General features: G+C 34.4%; 1 pseudogene; it reads left to right on the top strand.

Annotated features, from left to right (window-relative positions):
• Window positions 1-9,712: 9,712 nt before the first annotated feature.
• Window positions 9,713-9,833, top strand: LOC127675946 (uncharacterized; annotated as a pseudogene).
• Window positions 9,834-10,126: the final 293 nt, after the last annotated feature.

Below are 10,126 nucleotides of genomic sequence, written 5' to 3' on the forward strand. Positions count from 1 at the left end.
TCATAGAGTTAGAAAGAGCAATTCTCAAATTCATCTGGAATAACAAAAAACCCAGGATAGCTGAAACTATTCTCAACAGTAAAAGAACTTCCGGGGGAATCAGCATACCAGACCTCAAGCAGTACTACAGAGCAATAGTGTTAAAAACTGCATGGTATTGGTACAGTGACAGGCAGGTAGATCAATGGAATCAGATTGAAGACCCAGAAAGAACACACACACCTATGGTCACTTGATCTTTGCCAAAAGATTTGAAACCATCCAGTGGAAAAAAGATAGCCTCTTCAACAAATGGTGCTAGCTCAACTGGAGTTCAGGTTGCAGAAAAATTCCAGTTGATCCATTCTTCTCTCCTTGTACTATGCTCAACTCCAAGTGGATCAAGGACCTCCACATAAAACCAGACACACTGAAACTAATAGAAAAGAAACTGGGGAAGACCCTTGAGGATATGGGCACAGGGGAAAAGTTCTTGAATAAAACACCAATAGCTTATGTTCTAAGATCAAAAATTGACAAATGGGATCTCATAAAATTACAGTTTCTGTAAGACAAAGTAAGGACACTGTCAATTGGACAAAACAGCAACCAACAAATTGGGAAAGGATCTTTACCAACCCTACATCCGACAGAGGGCTAATATCCAATATATACAAAGAACTCAAGAAAGTAGATGCCAGATAGCCAAATAACCCTATTAAAAATGGTGTACAGAGCTAAAAATGTAGATGATTATTATGGTAAAATTTTGAACAAGTAGAGGATTGGACTGTTATTTATTTAAATATCTAAGTCTATTAAAAGTAGATCTTAGAAAAAGATTAGAAGGTGCTTTGGGGTACTATATATTTAAGACATCTCTCAGGTACTAAAGTAGGATATATGAGCCTAAGGGTAAAAGAATCTTAAATTCAAAGATGTCTGGATGAATGAATACATTTGATAGGTAGGAGAGTATAAAAAATATTTGGATATTAGGTGAGATGCACAAGGGAATGTGCAGACATTAAAGTCAATTTTAAGGAATGATGACAGAAAATTTCAACCAAATTTTGTCAGAGTTGAGAAGACAGTAAAGGAGACAATAGCTATATGTGACAAAAGAATAAATGAATCCTAAAGTAAGAGAACTTGAGAGAATTTAAAAACTGAATGCATGAACTTTATATATCCCACATCTATGATTTTGAGTTTTTGACTTTATGCTATTATAAAGTCGAAACAAAATCAGTAAAAACTATACTTTGAATTTTCAGCTCAGATCTTTCCCTTAGCTGGTAGTTCACTGCAGGAATACTTTATAAGGCTGGGTAACAAAATCAAGTAGCTTATGCTAGGCAGTCATGTAATAATGTAGTAAACAACTGAGGTTTTATATGGTACTGTAAGTCTAGCATTTTAATTTTATATTGCTTTTGTCTTGCCTCATGTCTAGTATTATAGGCTAATATAAGTTGTTTGAGAAAGTTATAATATATGATGTAGTAAACTATGATACTTGAAGGGAAGTCATATTAAGTACATTTTTAATATTTTATATTTTCAACTTACTATAGAGTTCATTAAACCTTACCCATCTTTTCAAACAGTATCTCTAGATACAATAATGCTTTTAGTTTAAGATGATGACTGAGGACTGAACAGTGTTCCAGATTAAAGAGATACGGATTAGATACTACTGGAAAATGATATATCTTACTCTTCTCTGAGTAGAAATATATACTAGTGATATATACATGGTGAAAGGAAGATGGTAGTATAGGAGTTAAAACCAGATGAATAATAGCAGGACAACTATGCAGGAGTTTTTTGTGGTGCGTAAATTACAAAAAGAGTATTCAAATAGGATCAACAGTGCATGAAATTTTAAGTAGAAGAAGGCATGAAAGCATGTAGATAAGTAGACGATATAGAAACCAGCCAGATTAGCCAGCAATAACAAAGGCTTTCATGAGGATATTGTGTTAGTTAAATGTCAATGGAAAAATTCACCATGTTATTCAGCTTCCTTATATAAAGTTCCTGATTCAAACTGCTTATGGAAAATATACATTCTATGTCATTCATAGTTTGCAGCTTCATATCCAAGATGATTCAATCTTATTGATTTAAGCCTGTGATGTAGATTACACAATAGTACTCCAATAATGTCAGAAAGAATGTTCCTATCTTGAAACAGAAAGAAGTGTTTGAGGTTTGAGATATCATATCTCACATAATAATGTCTCTTGTGGCCATTGAAGGTTTCTTCTAAGTGTCTTCCTCTTGAAGATACAGAACAAACACTTCCCAATATCATCACCCTAGGGACCACACTTTTCATAATTGGACATTGGATAAACCTTATGCATATTTAGACCATAACACTGACAAATTCAAACACACCTGAAGATAAATTAATTTCCTTCCTCAATGAAATAGTTTAAGACTAGCCATTCTCTTCAGCTCTTTGCAAAAAAAAAAATGGGAGCCTCTTATTTGTCTTTACTTTTAGAACCATGGTCTTGCTACACAGCTCATACTTGTCTCAAACTCATAGTACTCCTACTATCTCATTGTTCTGAGTGTTCACACTATAGGCCTGTATTGTATACTTGGCTCTATTTTCATTCATTTGAATCTGTGTTTCCATTTTTATGTGTTTTCACCAATTGAATGAAACAGAAATAAGGTGATAGAACATATTAAGAAATCTGATTCTCACTTTTCCTCTTTTAGTACACAATTACAATGAAAATAACCACAATTGTGTTTGGAAATGAGTGACTCTATGAAGAAATTGGAATAGTGTTGTTCCTCCTATGGGGCTGCAAACCCCTTCAGCTCCTTTGGTCCTTTCTCTAGCTCCTCCATTGGGGACTCTACGCTCAGTCCATTGGTTGGCTGTGAGCATCCACTTCTGTATTTGTCAGGCACTGGCAGAGCCTCTCAGGAGACAGCTATATCAGGCTCTGTTAGCAAGCACTTGTTGGCATCTACAATAGTGTCTGGGTTTGGTAACTCTATAGGAACGCACCAGTACACCCAGAGCTCCCAGGGACTAAACAAACAACCACAGAGTACACATGGAGGGACACATGGTACCAGCCACATATGTAGCAGAGGATGGCCTTGTCAGACATCGATGAGAGGAGGGGTCTTTGGTCCTGTGAAGGGTCATTGCCTCAGTATAGGGGGGTGTCATGGCAGGGAAGTGGGGGTTAGAGGGTTGATGAGCAGGGAAAGGGAGGATGGGATACAGAGTTTTTGGAGGGGATATGAGGAAAGTAGCTAACATTTGAAATGTAAATAAATAAAATATCTAATTAAAAATAAGAAAATAAGAAAAGAAATTGGAATAGTATCTAATAATAATTACCAACAGTGATCATGCCAGGTAAACATCAATCCTATGTGTGTAATGCAAAGAGAGAACAATTCCAGATTGACCCAGTTAAAATTATCAACCAATAAAATCATGAGTAAATAACTGATTATTTTTTGTTTATATATTATATGTGTGTGTGTGTGTGTGCGCATGTGTGTGTGTGTGCAATTAGCATTTATGAGTTGTACAATCTAGTGGGTTTCAATTTGTCATGTCATATATATCTGTGGGATTATAGGGTAGAGTGGTCCCAAGTCTTGCCCAGAGCTAGGGCCACTGGGCAAGGCACTCACAGGTAGTTGGACTGCACATCCTCATAGGATTACCAGGTGGGAGTCTGGTTTTCGTGGCCACAGGACCCTGCTTTGGTGATAGGAAAGGGCAGTCCTTGAAGTAGCCCATGGATCTGGCAGGGCAAAGCTAGTGGGTCCTTGGGTCTCATGGAGGCTGACAGGTCCTCAGTCTTGGGCACTGCAGATGTGCTGGATGTCGCAGAAGAGTTGAGAATGGGACTGTGGGCCCAGGGATGCAGGGAAAGGGACAGGGGAGAGCTCTGGCTGGGTCCAGTGGGGATGAGAGTCCTGGCTTGGTCGGTGAACAGCTTGGATTGGTGCTAGCCATGGCTGGGAATGCTGGGAGGCCTTCTACTGGGAGACTAGATGAGTGGCTCTTTAGAGGAAGACATGCCCATTATTCCAGCACTGAGGGTCCATATGAAAGGACACAGCCCATGGTTTTAGAGAGTTTATTGTAGAGAGGTAGAGAGGGAGAAGGTAGAGAAGTAGAGGCTGGCCTTTGTCACGTGAAGAGAGGGAGAAAGGGATTGTGGAGAGAAGGGGAACAAGGGAACAAAAGAAGAGAACAAGAGAGGAGAGCAAGAGAGACGAGGGGGCTAGCACCCCCTTTTATAGTGGGCTGACCTACCTGAATGTTGCCAGGAAACCAAGGGGAGGAGCACAGTTGACTGTTGTCAGGTGACTGTGGGGGAGGAGTCCAGACAGAATTTCAGGGGCTTGGGGCATTGCCCTTTGTGACTGATTGCCACAGGATTATGGAGAGCTGAGGGCTCATACCAGGAACCTAGTGTCTGGGTGCATAGCTCCCGGAAGTTAAACCTCATTCAAAGAGAACATAGACTACCTTTCATGTTCCCATGTATATCTATCATATCTTTTGATCACATTCAATCCCTTATTTTCATATCCTGCCCCCTACCACACACCATTTTATTTCATCTGTTTCCAAGTCCTACTCAACTTTCATATATTGTCTTTGTTATTTTTTATAACTATTATTGTTATACATATACATTAATGTAAATATATAAATGCAATTTGCTGAATCTCTTTAGTTTTGCATATATTTTTGAATCTTATACCTAAGTCTCAGGGAACATGCCTAAAGAGGGAGAAAAAAGTATGTAAGAGCCATCAGACCAGGACATATTCTGTGTAACTTTTACATGGAACAGAGAAGACACACTCATGAATCTCAATAATATGGTAGCCTAAACAAAACTTTAACAATGACAATATAAGTTGACTGTGAGAAAACTCTGATAATTAAGATCTGCTAGGTTCAGATAGTTCATCGGAGCTCCATTCAAAAGGAGGAGCTTAATTCTCTTAGTAGGACTTTCTTCTTCTCAGCCTGATCTGGGAGCCTTATGAAATCTCTACCTGAGGAATGATGTATCTCTTGGAAAAATTATAGGTTTAACTTCCTGTAATGTCTCTCCATTCAAGTGAGGTATCCCCAGAACCTTAAACCTCAGCCAATGAAACTTCACCCTAAGAAAAACCGCTTCCCACTTTCCAAAGATTATATATTCATTGTTCACCCAAGATACACCAAGGGAAGACATGGACTGTGGAACTTGGTTCCACTCCATTCTTCCTCATTTGGTGGACAGCAGAGCATGGACACCACAGAAGTGAAAAATGGTTGAAATGTCAAAACAGATTAAAGAAATCTCACAAGTCCTCACCCCTACATGAAAAGCTACATACAATTAATGACTTCTCCAGTGTGGGAGAATTAATCTTTTCTAGTGATGAGGCACATAATTTCTTTTTTAAAAAATATTTTTATTTTCTATATTCTTTGTTTGCATTCCAAATGATTTCCCCTTTCCCGGATCCCCCCTCCCCATATGTCCCATAAACCTTCTTCTCTCCATCCATTCTCCAATCACCTCCCTCCTTTTTCTCTCCAATATCAATTTCTTATTTTTTTCTGCCCCAAGTTTGCATTTGTTGTCTAAAAGAAGTAAAAGCAAACACCCTCACTCAAACATTAAATCATAGCTTAAAGACCTCAAAGACAATCTTGAAATATTAAACAATCTATAGTTTCTGAATTAGAGTTGGAACTAGCCCAGTTGTTACCATGTCATGCATCTCATGATTGCAATAAACTAGTTTGGCAACCTATCCTATATGGTTACAACTGATTTAACATCACTTAATTTTTAGTGAACCTTTTCCATTTTTTTCATTTAAAATACATTAGAGACTCAATGGAGGAAAACAAGGAATATAGTGTGGTCTGTCCAAACATTGTATACCTCTCACTAAAATTAATCACAGTTATACTGTAAATGGGATGGACTTTAATACATAATTGCTCGTTCTAAAATGGGTGGGAAATTTTTTTCTGCATGAGAAACAACATGGAATAGAAGTTAAAATGAATGTGCAATATTCTTAATTACTCTGAATATGTTAATACTATAGATACTATTTTCTATATGTTCTTTCTATTTTTGGTAAATGCTTCTGGTAAAATGCTTTGCTAAAGGTGAAAAAAATCAAAGAGATTCTGGTTGTGCTCATTTGTAAGTACTCATTAATCAAAAACAATATTAGACTGTTAGTTGACAGATGTCAAACGCTACAAATAGGTATGGTTTTTAAACACATTTTTGTTTTATTTAGTTTAATTTGTCTTTATTTACAAACTATTTTGGAGAAAATATTTTATTTGGTGTACATATTTTGTTGTTGCTGTTGTTGTTATACAACACCTTCCATTCTGAGTGATGTTTGCCCATTTATTGTCTCTCCCTAATTTATTTACGGTAATTCAAATTATAAGTATACTAAAATTTTAATGGTCACATTATTCATATTGAGTTTTTATTATTTATAACTTCCTCTGTTTTATTTACTCTTCTAAAAATGCCTTTTTTTCAGGTTTTATGACAAGAGTATATTTATTAGAAACTGCCAGACATTTCTATAAGATTATTTCCATTTTACATTGTTTCATGCCACACATGAAAGTGTTCAGTGTTTTACATCTTTACCACCACATGCATCATTATTTAATTTTGGATTTAAAACATATTTCAATGGCATTCATTAATAATTTCTTTTCCATTGTAAGTGTCTGAACTCTGATATATTTCTTATAATAACTTTCTCCAATGTAATATATATGTGTATGTATGCATACATACACATATATATTACATTGGATTATATTATATCCCTGGATTGTATGAAATAATTAAATTTATTTTGAAACTGATTACTTAAATCCATCAAATCTCAGTTTTTAATATAATTATGAAAAAAAGAATATAACTATGTATATTGCAATTATCACACACTAAAGATTCATATATTAATAGACTAAAAATGCTACCTTCCTGTTTTTCTGTCTTAGCATGTATATTACTGACATAACACAATGCTACCTCGAAAAACTTGGGGAGGAAAGTGTTTATTTCAAATTCAACTTTCAGGTATCAATCCACCACTAAAGGAATTCAGGGCAGGAATTCAAACTGGGATAGAACCTGAACCTGGGACCTGGACCTGAGGCAGAGACCATTTTTGAGGATTTCTTACTGGCATTATCACCATGCATTACTCAAAATTTTAGTCTTATATCATCCAGGACCTATCTAGGTGTGATGCTTCCGACAGTGAGCTGTGCCCTCTCACATCAATCACCAATTAAGAAAATACAGTATGCTTCTGCATATATATATATATATATATATATATATATATATATATATATATATATATACATATGTATATATATATATATATGCAGTATTTTTTTAGCTGATATCCCTTTTTCTCAAATGACCTTAACTTATGTAAACTTAACCTAAAATCTAGCCCAAACAGCTTCTTTTTCCTTATCTCCTAAAGAAAATCAGTCCACATTTGCCAATTTTGTGATTTCTTTATTTTTATGGTTACTTTCTCACATCATAATTTTAGCCTGAATTAATTTTCAAATTCATGCACTAAAGTAATTTGTATATCAGAATAGTCTAAGTTATAGGATAATATCAATCTAATACATTCTTTGTTACATTTCTCACATAAATTATTCACAATTTTGGTATAAAATAAAACTTAATGAACAGTAGATGGGAAGAATATTAATCCTTAATTCAAGAGATATTTATGAAGTAGATTTAGGTAAGGCCTAGAACTAATTAGTAAATTAAGATATTCACTTTTAACCATGAACTACACTTTGAGCTTAATGATATCTAAGAAAAAAGTCTCTGTAGCTACTAAATAAGACTATAGAAAGCATTGTTTATTCAAAACCTTCTATTGTATGAATAATTCCTGTCACAAGACCTCACTAAATTGAGAACATTTTTAGTTTTTATAGTTTTATAATATAATTATAATATAATTTTATTTATTTATAAACATAATATTTATATTATATTTAATTTTGCAGTATCAACTCAAACATGGGAGTGTTACAAAATGTTTCCCGGTACCTTATTCTTTAAATCAAGAGCACTAAAATTTTTCTCTGATATTATTTATTAAAATGTGGGGTACTTTCAAAGTCCTTTGATTTTACTCAATTTTCACAAACCACACCAAACTGGAGAAATATTAGGGTTTGGGAAAATTAGTAACTTTAGCAATACAACATCAATGGCCATGGAAGACAAATAGAGATCATGTCAACAAATGTAAGTCTTTCTAGTATTTGGAGCAACTGTTATGACTTTATATTTCCCCTACCCTAGTGAAACATCCATCATTCATTATCAGTCATTACATCCAGTTTCCAAATACTGACTTTCCATTCCAATGTCCTTGCTGCTCTATTTCTTGTTAAATAAATTATGAATGTATATTCATGACTTTCTATTTATACAATAAGGGAATGAAAGCAGATTTCCTTAGAAAATTTGAAGGCATTAGAGGAGCTCCTGTTATCTTTCCTCCTGTACTCTATAGATTTCTAGAAGCTAACATTGAGGAAACTACTCTGCTTCATATCCATTTCAATACTTTGTTTTATTCAGTTCTTTATTTCAAGTACTGGAAATTTTTCCATCTTATTTTCATTTTAATGTTATAAAATTTTAAAATGAAGTTTCTATATAGTTTTTTAGCTATTGGGAACTGCATATTGCAGACATTAAATTTGGCAAATTAAATCTCATATCAGCTGTAAGATATATTCCTCCATTATTTGTTCCATTATTTTGCTTGAATTTTTATATTAGTATTCTAAGGCATTGATCTTTTTCATTTGGTTTATATCTCTAAAGCCTGTAATTTACTTTCTAAGCAAATTCTTAGACTATTTTATTTAGCTCAAAGGACATTTTCACAATGAACGAAGTAAATAGAACTCAAATAAGAATATGATCATAAAACTAGAATATAATTAGTAAGTCGGAGAGTAAGTTTGAGATTTTAACTGTATTCCAATAATTTAAAAGTTCAGATAAAAGACTTAAATATAAATATTGAAACATTCATATATGAAACAGAAAATATATTTAACCTTAACATAGAATGTGAATATCTACATTTATTTTCTACTATGCATAAAAGTAAAATAAGACTGGCACATTTGGTTAAACAGCAAGTGCTGAAGGAAATACTGTCAATTTTCATGCTATGCTATGTATTGGATTGAAACTACTACTTTTACTGCTATATATAATGATATATGTATGTATTTATGATATATATGTATTTATGATATACATACATACATACATACATATGTGTGTGTGTATATATAAAGAAGTCTTGGAAATCAGAATAAAGGTATGAATAATATTTCAAAGATGAAGAATGGAAACAGACTGGTTCAAAAGACATAGAGGGACATAGAGAGGTTTCTCAGTGGGAATGTACTTGCTATTCTTCCAGAATAACTAACTTTGGTTCATAAAACATACAACAAATGGCCTTAACTTCAGTTGCAGGGAATTTAACATCAAGGCCTTCACATGGGACATAAACAGATAAACAGTCATGTGGGCACACATACACATAATATATATATATATATATATATATATATATATATATATATATATATACATACATACATATTGACCTTAGTGGCATTCATTGTAGATAAGGCTGCTGTGTCACATGTACATCAGTACGTGACAGAAAGGAGAGAGGTAATGTTTATGCTAAGTTATGTGAATGATTAGTAGCTTAACACTCCCTAAAAAGAGAGAACCTGAGGTAATCACCAGTCATTCACCATGCTGACCCTTACTGATTCCTAGGAAGGGAAGAAGACAGAGACTAGAAAAACCCAGGCTAGGATATATGGCAGATGAACCTAACCTAATGTCATAATGTCCAAGCAGGGCATAGCACTCCTAAGACCGTGCCTGAGAAGACTCCAGACACTCAAAGGCACTCCCTGCCCCCCAATGCCACTAAAAGGATCAAATAAGTGGTGGTTAAATAGAAGATAAAGAGAAATAGAAGGATGTGGGAATAACAGAGA

The sequence above is a fragment of the Apodemus sylvaticus genome, chromosome X, assembly GCF_947179515.1.
Source record: "Apodemus sylvaticus chromosome X, mApoSyl1.1, whole genome shotgun sequence".
NCBI lineage: Eukaryota > Metazoa > Chordata > Mammalia > Rodentia > Muridae > Apodemus > Apodemus sylvaticus.